The sequence below is a fragment of the Salmo salar genome, unplaced genomic scaffold (genome assembly GCF_905237065.1).
Source record: "Salmo salar unplaced genomic scaffold, Ssal_v3.1, whole genome shotgun sequence".
NCBI lineage: Eukaryota > Metazoa > Chordata > Actinopteri > Salmoniformes > Salmonidae > Salmo > Salmo salar.
In genome coordinates, this window is record NW_025548030.1 from 319,178 (window position 1) to 330,000 (window position 10,823).

Below are 10,823 nucleotides of genomic sequence, written 5' to 3' on the forward strand. Positions count from 1 at the left end.
AATTGATGAAGACTATGAGACAGATGCAGCTACAATAATTGAAGACTATCAGACAGGTGCAGCTACAATAATTGATGAAGACTATGAGACAGATGCAGCTACAATAATTGAAGACTATCAGACAGGTGCAGCTACAATAATTGATGAAGACTATGAGACAGGTGCAACTACAATAATTGATGAAGACTATCAGACAGATGCCGCTACAATAATTGATGAAGACTATCAGACAGGTGCAGCTACAATAATTGATGAAGACTATGAGACAGATGCAGCTACAATAATTGATGAAGACTATGAGACAGATGCAGCTACAATAATTGATGAAGACTATGAGAAGGATGCAGATACAATAATTGATGAAGACTATCAGACAGGTGCAGCTACAATAATTGATGAAGACTATCAGACAGGTGCAGCTACAATAATTGATGAAGACTATCAGACAGATGCAGCTACAATAATTGATGAAGACTATCAGACAGATGCAGCTCCAATAATTGATGAAGACTATCAGACAGGTGCAGCTGCAATAATTGATGAAGACTATGAGACAGATGCAGCTACAATAATTGATGAAGACTATGAGACAGGTGCAGCTACAATAATTGATGAAGACTATGAGACAGATGCAGCTACAATAATTGAAGACTATCCGACAGGTGCAGCTACAATAATTGATGAAGACTATGAGACAGATGCAGCTACAATAATTGAAGACTATCAGACAGGTGCAGCTACAATAATTGATGAAGACTATGAGACAGGTGCAACTACAATAATTGATGAAGACTATCAGACAGATGCCGCTACAATAATTGATGAAGACTATCAGACAGGTGCAGCTACAATAATTGATGAAGACTATGAGACAGATGCAGCTGCAATAATTGATGAAGACTATGAGAAGGATGCAGCTACAATAATTGATGAAGACTATGAGACAGATGCAGCTACAATAATTGATGAAGACTATGAGAAGGATGCAGCTACAATAATTGATGAAGACTATGAGACAGATGCAGCTACAATAATTGATGAAGACTATGAGACAGATGCAGCTACAATAATTGATGAAGACTATGAGAAGGATGCAGATACAATAATTGATGAAGACTATGAGACAGGTGCAGCTACAATAATTGATGAAGACTATCAGAAAGTAATAATACAAATCTGATACCTTTCCAACAAAGGAAGTATCAATGTCACGCAACATAACCTTAGCAGGGATCCAAACCTGCATGTTGACCATTCTCCCTCTTTATATGTCAGATAACCTTAGCAGGGATCCAAACCTGCATGTTGACCATTCTCCCTCTTTATATGTCAGATAACCTTAGCAGGGATCCAAACCTGCATGTTGACCATTCTCCCTCTTTATATGTCAGATAACCTTAGCAGGGATCCAAACCTGCATGTTGACCATTCTCCCTCTTTATATGTATTGTATTCTACCACCTGATAGAATGGTAATGTATTGTATTATTACACCTGATAGAATGGTAATGTATTGTATTCTACCACCTGATAGAATGGTAATGTATTATATTCTACCACCTGATAGAATGGTAATGTATTGTATTCTACCACCTGATAGAATGGTAATGTATTGTATTCTACCACCTGATAGAATGGTAATGTATTGTATTCTACCACCTGATAGAATGGTAATGTATTGTATTATTACACCTGATAGAATGGTAATGTATTGTATTCTACCACCTGATAGAATGGTAATGTATTATATTCTACCACCTGATAGAATGGTAATGTATTGTATTATTACACCTGATAGAATGGTAATGTATTGTATTCTACCACCTGATAGAATGGTAATGTATTGTATTCTACCACCTGATAGAATGGTAATGTATTGTATTATTACACCTCATAGAATGGTAATGTATTGTATTCTACCACCTGATAGAATGGTAATGTATTATATTCTACCACCTGATAGAATGGTAATGTATTGTATTCTACCACCTGATAGAATGGTAATGTATTGTATTATTACACCTGATAGAATGGTAATGTATTGTATTCTACCACCTGATAGAATGGTAATGTATTGTATTCTACCACCTGATAGAATGGTAATGTATTGTATTATTACACCTCATAGAATGGTAATGTATTGTATTCTACCACCTGATAGAATGGTAATGTATTTTAGTCGTTGCCTCAGACATAGCAATACATGCTGTTGATAACTTGGTTGACTTTCACTGTCATTGCTGGTACATTAATAAACAACTAAGATAACATGCTGTACTATAGAGATGGCAGCCCAGACTAGCATTGTGGACAGTGACAAATGGAAGATAGGTCCATGTACCTTTGCACTCATTTGGTTTCTGTCTTTCTGGCCCTCTGCAGTGCCAGTGTCCTCCTCCATGTTATTTGGTTTCTGTCTTTCTGGCCCTCTGCAGTGCCAGTGTCCCCCTCCATGTTATTTGGTTTCTGTCTTTCTGGCCCTCTGCAGTGCCAGTGTCCTCCTCCATGTTATTTGGTTTCTGTCTTTCTGTTCCTCTGCAGTGCCAGTGTACTCCTCCATGTTATTTGGTTTCTGTCTTTCTGGCCCTCTGCAGTGCCAGTGTCCTCCTCCATGGTCACAATGGACCCCTGCTTCTCTTCCACTGTGAACTTCAACCTGAATGAACACACACAGACATGATTGGTATTGAAACTCTTAGGTGGCACATACAAATTATTTGCTGGTCCAAATTAACACCCTTCCCCTCCTCCTTGGCCCTGACTTAACCTTTAGATTATTCTGAAGGGTCTGGATAGGTATAATCAGGAAAGTGGTGGAGCTTACACCATATTGCTTACACCTTTCACATATACAAACATCTAAGGGTTAGGGCCAAGGGAAAGAGTTAGGTAGTGAACTGGGAACAGCTGATTCTCTATGGGCAAAGAGTTAGGTAGTGAACTGATTCTCTATGGGCAAAGAGTTAGGTAGTGAACTGATTCTCTATGGGTAAAGAGTTAGGTAGTGAACTGATTCACTATGGGTAAAGAGTTAGGTAGTGAACTGATTCACTATGGGTAAAGAGTTAGGTAGTGAACTGATTCTCTATGGGCAAAGAGTTAGGTAGTGAACTGATTCTCTATGGGTAAAGAGTTAGGTAGTGAACTGATTCTCTATGGGTAAAGAGTTAGGTAGTGAACTGATTCACTATGGGTAAAGAGTTAGGTAGTGAACTGATTCTCTATGGGTAAAGAGTTAGGTAGTGAACTGATTCTGTATGGGTAAAGAGTTAGGTAGTGAACGGATTCTCTATGGGTAAAGAGTTAGGTAGTGAACTGATTCTCTATGGGTAAAGAGTTAGGTAGTGAACTGATTCTCTATGGGTAAAGCCCAAACCACACGGGGAGCCTTTTTTATACGTGTGTGAACAAGCATGGTAATAGAATGCATGGGAGTCAATGAGAGAAGACAGACAGGCTGTGAGCGTTACTCTGGTAATAGAATGCATGGGAGTCAATGAGAGAAGACAGACAGGCTGTGAGTGTTACTCTGGTAATATAATGCATGGGAGTCAATGAGGGAAAATAGACAGGCTACGGGCATCAACGGCATCACAAATATATAGAAAGCCAAATTAGAAAGCTATTTTTCTCGTGGCGCAATGCTGGTAAAATGAGCTGATGAACTCACAGAAAATAGACTGTTTCTGCATTGTTACCGAGTCTGGAATTGTGAAGTGCAGGTTTGCCGTTTTCATCAGGAATCTTGTTCCAAAGGCAGCTCTGCAGAGTGGTGACTAGCTGCCACAGACACAAAGTCATAAAATCTGTTTTTAAACCCTAACCACAATGCTAACCCTAATGCCTAACCCAGGGTTCTCCAACTGGCGGCCCGCCGGCTACAAAGCCCACCAAATAAATTAATATTTTGTTCATTCAAAAAATCAATTAAAAATGTTTTATCTTGCACCTGAGATGCAAAAAGTCCCAAAAGCAATGTCCCAAGAAGGATGTGACCTCACTACATTATGCAAAAGTTACATTTTTAACTTCATTCATGAGGGGCGGCAGGATAGCCTAGTGGTTAGAGCATTGGACTAGTAACCGAAAGGTACAAATCTGTTGTTCTGCCGCTGAATAAGGCAGTTAACCCACATTTCCTAGGCCGTCATTGAAAACAAGAATGTTCTTAACTGACTTGCCTAGTTAAATAAAAAAATGGAGAGAGAATGCAGGAGACAGTCAACTAATAAAGCAGGCCATTTAGTGGTGTTGAAATGTAAAGCTGCAACCACAGCGTAATCAATAGGAGGTGAACAGTGCCTGGTGCTGAAAATATAGACTTGTTATGCAAGTGGCGCCAATCAACAGGTGGAGAAAAACTACACCAGTCGAGTAATTCATTTCAACAATAATCTTCATTTTAATTTGACTTTACAAACAACAAGAGGGCTTAATTTGAGTCAATGTCTTCAGAGCGAAGGCCCATATAAATAACTGTCTGTGCTAGGCTATGTGGCTGAACAGCATCTTTCACAAGAAAACAAAATGGCCTGATAGAAGAGGGATTTGTATTTATTTATTAGGCCGACTTACAACTGCATCATGGCCAAAAAGGCAGCATCCTACATAAAACAATAATTTAAGAAAAACAGGTGATGTCTGTGTCTGAGTGTCTGTAGCCCTGTATCAGGAGTCTGGGATAACCTGAGTGTCTGTAGCCCTGTATCAGAGTGACCAGAGTAACCTGAGTGTCTGTAGCCCTGTATCAGAGTGACCATAGTAACCTGAGTGTCTGTAGCCCTGTATCAGAGTGACCAGAGTAACCTGAGTGTCTGTAGCCCTGTATCAGAGTGACCATAGTAACCTGAGTGTCTGTAGCCCTGTATCAGGAGTCTGGGATAACCTGAGTGTCTGTAGCCCTGTATCAGAGTGACCAGAGTAACCTGAGTGTCTGTAGCCCTGTATCAGAGTGACCAGAGTAACCTGAGTGTCTGTAGCCCTGTATCAGAGTGACCAGAGTAACCTGAGTGTCTGTAGCCCTGTATCAGGAGTGACCAGAGTAACCTGAGTGTCTGTAGCCCTGTATCAGAGTGACCAGAGTAACCTGAGTGTCTGTAGCCCTGTATCAGAGTAACCTGAGTGTCTGTAGCCCTGTACCAGAGTGACCAGAGTAACCTGAGTGTCTGTAGCCCTGTACCAGAGTGACCAGAGTAACCTGAGTGTCTGTAGCCCTGTATCAGAATGACCATAGTAACCTGAGTGTCTGTAGCCCTGTATCAGGAGTGACCATAGTAACCTGAGTGTCTGTAGCCCTGTATCAGGAGTCTGGGATAACCTGAGTGTCTGTAGCCCTGTATCAGGAGTGACCAGAGTAACCTGAGTGTCTGTAGCCCTGTATCAGAGTGACCATAGTAACCTGAGTGTCTGTAGCCCTGTATCAGGAGTCTGGGATAACCTGAGTGTCTGTAGCCCTGTATCAGAGTGACCAGAGTAACCTGAGTGTCTGTAGCCCTGTATCAGAGTGACCAGAGTAACCTGAGTGTCTGTAGCCCTGTACCAGGAATGACCATAGTAACCTGAGTGTCTGTAGCCCTGTATCAGAGTGACCAGAGTAACCTGAGTGTCTGTAGCCCTGTACCAGAGTGACCATAGTAACCTGAGTGTCTGTAGCCCTGTACCAGAGTGACCAGAGTAACCTGAGTGTCTGTAGCCCTGTATCAGAGTGACCATAGTAACCTGAGTGTCTGTAGCCCTGTACCAGGAGTGACCAGAGTAACCTGAGTGTCTGTAGCCCTGTATCAGAGTGACCAGAGTAACCTGAGTGTCTGTAGCCCTGTACCAGAGTGACCATAGTAACCTGAGTGTCTGTAGCCCTGTATCAGAGTAACCTGAGTAACCTGAGTGTCTGTAGCCCTGTATCAGGAGTCTGGGATAACCTGAGTGTCTGTAGCCCTGTACCAGGAGTCTGGGGTAACCTGAGTGTCTGTAGCCCTGTATCAGAGTGACCATAGTAACCTGAGTGTCTGTAGCCCTGTACCAGGAGTCTGGGATAACCTGAGTGTCTGTAGCCCTGTATCAGGAGTCTGGGGTAACCTGAGTGTCTGTAGCCCTGTATCAGGAGTGACCAGAGTAACCTGAGTGTCTGTAGCCCTGTACCAGGAGTCTGGGATAACCTGAGTGTCTGTAGCCCTGTACCAGGAGTCTGGGATAACCTGAGTGTCTGTAGCCCTGTACCAGGAGTCTGGGATGACCTGAGTGTCTGTAGCCCTGTACCAGGAGTCTGGGATAACCTGAGTGTCTGTAGCCCTGTACCAGGAGTCTGGGATGACCTGCTCCTGTAACGATAAAACAAACAGAAAATACTGTCATCATGAGACCTAAAATAGCCATTGATAAGCACTAATAATCACAATAATAATAATAACAATAATAACAATTATAATAATAATAATAATAATTACTATAATGTTAGTAGCCTATATGACTATTTATTAAATACTAAGTTATTTACTTAATGGGAAAAGTTGCATTTCCCCTCGGACACGATCTTGTGGATGTCAGGTGAGAGGGATGTGATGTTGATGCCCAGGCAGTCCTCCATTGACTAATGTGAAAGTCGGTTCCTGTCGTGAGTCTTGATTGACTCATGTGAAAGCTGGTTCCTGTCGTGAGTCTTGATTGACTCATGTGAAAGCCGTTTCCTGTCGTGAGTCTTGATTGCGTTCAAAGAGTAAAAGGAGGAGTTGCAGGAGTCGATCCAAACATTGTTAGCACTTAAAAGGCAAGTATCTTTATTGTGCTGTATTCCTCTGAGCTGCCACCCAAAACACACACAAGGACTCGGCACTCCATGAGTGCATCTCTGATTTGGCTCGATGGTTGGAATTCAATCAGATCAGTTTGAATTGCGGCCTAATCCAGCGAGGGTATCGTTTTCTTAGCAAGGGAGGAGAATTCCCCACCTGGGCGGACTGTGAAAGAATCTCGAACAAACGCACTGATATCAGATCTGGTGGAGAAGTTGTCCCTCAGCTATTTGATGAAATCTTCCAAATCGGCCTGGTCTCTCTCTGCCTGTCGTTTCTTCAGTGTGCTGAAGTGCAGTAGCCTTCCAGAGGACAAGTCCAAATCCAACAACTCAAGCTTCCTAGTAAAGGCCTCAAGTCCACGACTGTTTTCCCTCTTCCTTGTAACTGCAGATTTAACCCGTTTAAGTTACAGAATGTCGCCAAAAAAAACAACATTAGAGAGGAATTCCTCAGAATACGAAGGAGGTCAGCTGCTGCCCTCATTTAGATTTTTCTGACTAAATCCACAACCTGGTCATGAAGCTCACAGAATGGCTCTAGAGCTTTTCCTTTACTCAGCCAGCGCACGTTGTTGTGAAGCAGGAGATCATCCTGGATGGCCTCTTCTTTAAAGTCATTTCCATGAAAATAACGGACATATACACACAACTGTGCTACATCGGTGTTGTCAGTTCTCTCATCAATATCCAGGGGAAAATGCTCAGCCTGACTGAGCACCTCCAGAACAATCCTATGCAGATCATCCTTCAGAGCACAGACACACTGTCTGGCTGTTGTCACAGACAGGGGCACCTGTTTGACAGACGCAATTATTCTATCCATAGACTTGTCTGTAGACAATTCCTCCAAAACTGTCACCATGCTCTTTTTAACCAGCTCTGCGTCTGTGAAGGGCATGTTGTGTTTGGTTAGAACCCAGGATGCTTTTAGGAAGCACTTGGACCTTCTGTTGTTGGATCAGGCCACGAAGGAGGATTCTACTGCCGTGTTTGTAGCTTGTAGTTAATGCTTCAGTGTTTCTGCGTCGGGCCTCTGTCTGGGGCGGGAAGGCCACTTTGAAAGTATTACGCTTAGATTCATAATGCCGTCTGAGATTGAATTATTTGCAAACAATGACATTTTCATTGCAAACAAGACACTCTGGCTTGGCATTAGAGAAAGATGGTCTGATGAATGGATATCTCTCTGTCCGTTCTTCCCTGAAACTTTGATTTTCATTATCCACCTTTCTTTTGTTACTTTTTGAGAGCAACATGTTCTCTTGCTATCAAGCTCATTGTTCTGAATGAATGTTGATATTAATAAAGTAGTGTAGACTACAGTAGGCTACGTAGACCTGTTTTTCCCCACCAATCAACACACAGAGAAATAAACAAAAAGTTATAATTGAATAGAGATATTGGTGATTTTATGAACTTAATCAGATCTAAATTATTTATTGTCACTGAATGTACTATGTACTAATGAAATGTGTTAAACATGTTGTTCAATTTGTAGTGTAGGCGTATTAATTGTGCTAATATTATATGCTAATTATGTTCTGGCCCGCCCACTTTAACTCAGAAAAAAATTCTCCCGATGTCACGTCCTGACCAGAGAAAGCTGTTATTTTCTATGGTAGAGTAGGTCAGGCGTGACAGGGGTTTTTCTAGTTTAGTTTTTCTATGTTGTTTTCTAGTTTTGTATTTCTATGTTGGGTTTTGTTTGGGATGATCTCCAATTAGAGGCAGCTGGTCATCGTTGTCTCTAATTGGAGATCATACTTAAGTAGGTGTTTTTCCCACCTGGGTTTGTGGGAGATTGTTTTTGAGTAGTGTATGTTTCACCTCTGCATCACGGTTTGTTGTTTTTTTGTTCTTTAGGTTATGTGTATGTATTGCATAGTTTCACAGTTCAATAAAATATGTGGAACGATAATCACACTGCACTTTGGTCCGCTCCTCTCTATGACAACCGTGACACCCGAAGCCAAATCTAGTTGACAAACCCTGTTTTATAGTATGTCATGGCCTTTACTGGCCAACTGCTGTTATGTTTATGATATACTATGGTGTTGTGTCACTAGACTTTGACCAGATATTATTGCATCCAAAGATCGATTGTACCTAGAACATAGATACAGAGCCACTTGTTATCAGGAAGGTGCTCTCTCAGCACAACGGAAAATATCTCAATGACTTGACATGTTCTGGTTGTGAATTCAGGCTACAAGGTAAGAATCTTCCCAGTGATTATTGTAAAGTGTGTAGAGAAATTAAATGTATGGTGTTATTTTAGTATAGTGACTGACAGTAAAACACTCAGATCTAACAGTCCATTTCACCTGGGACAGTTATGTGACAGTTCAATCATACAAAATGGTGCTAACTGGGCGTAGGCGAGTCAAATTCAAAAACATATTGTTCATATATTCATATATTGTGGTTATTTTACAATTTGTATATTTTTATGTATAAGTTGTAAATCGTCTTTCAAAATATCGTAAAATTTGTTTTCAAACTTACAATGAGCTCCTCTTTCCTGTGTAATCTGGTTTGAAACCACTGAACAGACTTTTCTTAACATTGTTATTATGAACTGAATTCAGTAACAGCATAATAATATCATACCTGTTGAACAAAACAACACACTAGAATGAGAGAAATTATTAAAAGAGAAAGTGAGACATTAATATTATTATTAGTTATTATCTATTATTATCTATTAATTAAATCACCTGACTGTTTCTATGTATGTTAGTAAATGTTTTATTTCTAAGAGATAATGAATATAAGAGAACAATTGACATTCAATAATTAGTTGTCACTGTGTTAACCACAACCAACATGCTGGATCTCTGTTTAGTTGTTACTGTGTTGACCACAACCAACATGCTGGATCTCTGTTTAGTTGTCACTGTGTTAACCACAACGAACATGCTGGATCTCTGTTTAGTTGTCACTGTGTTAACCACAACCAACATGCTGGATCTCTGTTTAGTTGTTACTGTGTTAACCACAACCAACATGCTGGATCTCTGTTTAGTTGTCACTGTGTTGACCACAACCAACATGCTGGATCTCTGTTTAGTTGTTACTGTGTTAACCACAACCAACATGCTGGATCTCTGTTTAGTTGTCACTGTGTTAACCAACATGCTGGATCTCTGTTTAGTTGTCACTGTGTTAACCACAACCAACATGCTGGATCTCTGTTTACAGGGGTCCATGCTCTAAAATGAGTCTCTCTGGGGAGAGAGAGGAGGGGGCCCTGCCTCTAAAATGAGTCTCTCTGGGGAGAGAGAGGAGGGGCCCCTGCCTCCAAAATGCATCTCTCTGGGGGACATGACACCAAAGCTAAGAGGTAAGATGACAATTTTATGAAGAATTGATTAAGTTTTTTCCTAAATAAATAACTATCTTAAGGTGAATGCACTTACTGTAAATCTCTCTGGATAAGAGCATCTGCTAAATCAGGGGTTCTCAATCCGGGGTCTGTGGAGGTACTGCAGGGGTTCTGCAGGAAGCGCGGGGAGTGGTGGTGTATCCAGGGAGAAAACTAAACTAATATTCTGAAATGTCATTGTGGTCTTATGTTCCCATCTATTGGAATTATTTAGCAACTGCAGTAGTGCTGAAAAAATGTGTTATTCCTTACTAAAGTAGTAATTACTGAGAACAACTAGTTAATTTTATCACTTACAATCATAAAATAAGAACTTATACCATAACAAACAATTAAACTGACATAAACCAAAATCACTATATATGTAGTTATTTAGTTAATTACCAAATTGAGCCGGTCGGTCACATTTAAGAGTGAGGGAGATATATAGCATTTTGCAAAAAAAAACATGATTTTTGTCTCTCTGAAATGAAACCATCAAGTGATAGATTTTAAACAAATACATGTCTGTCATTGAACAACCCCATGTCATGATAGTGAACAACTCCATGTCATGATTACATAGTGAACAACCCCATGTCATGATTAGATAGTGAACAACCCCATGATTAGATAGTGAACAACTCCATGATTAGATAGTGAACAACT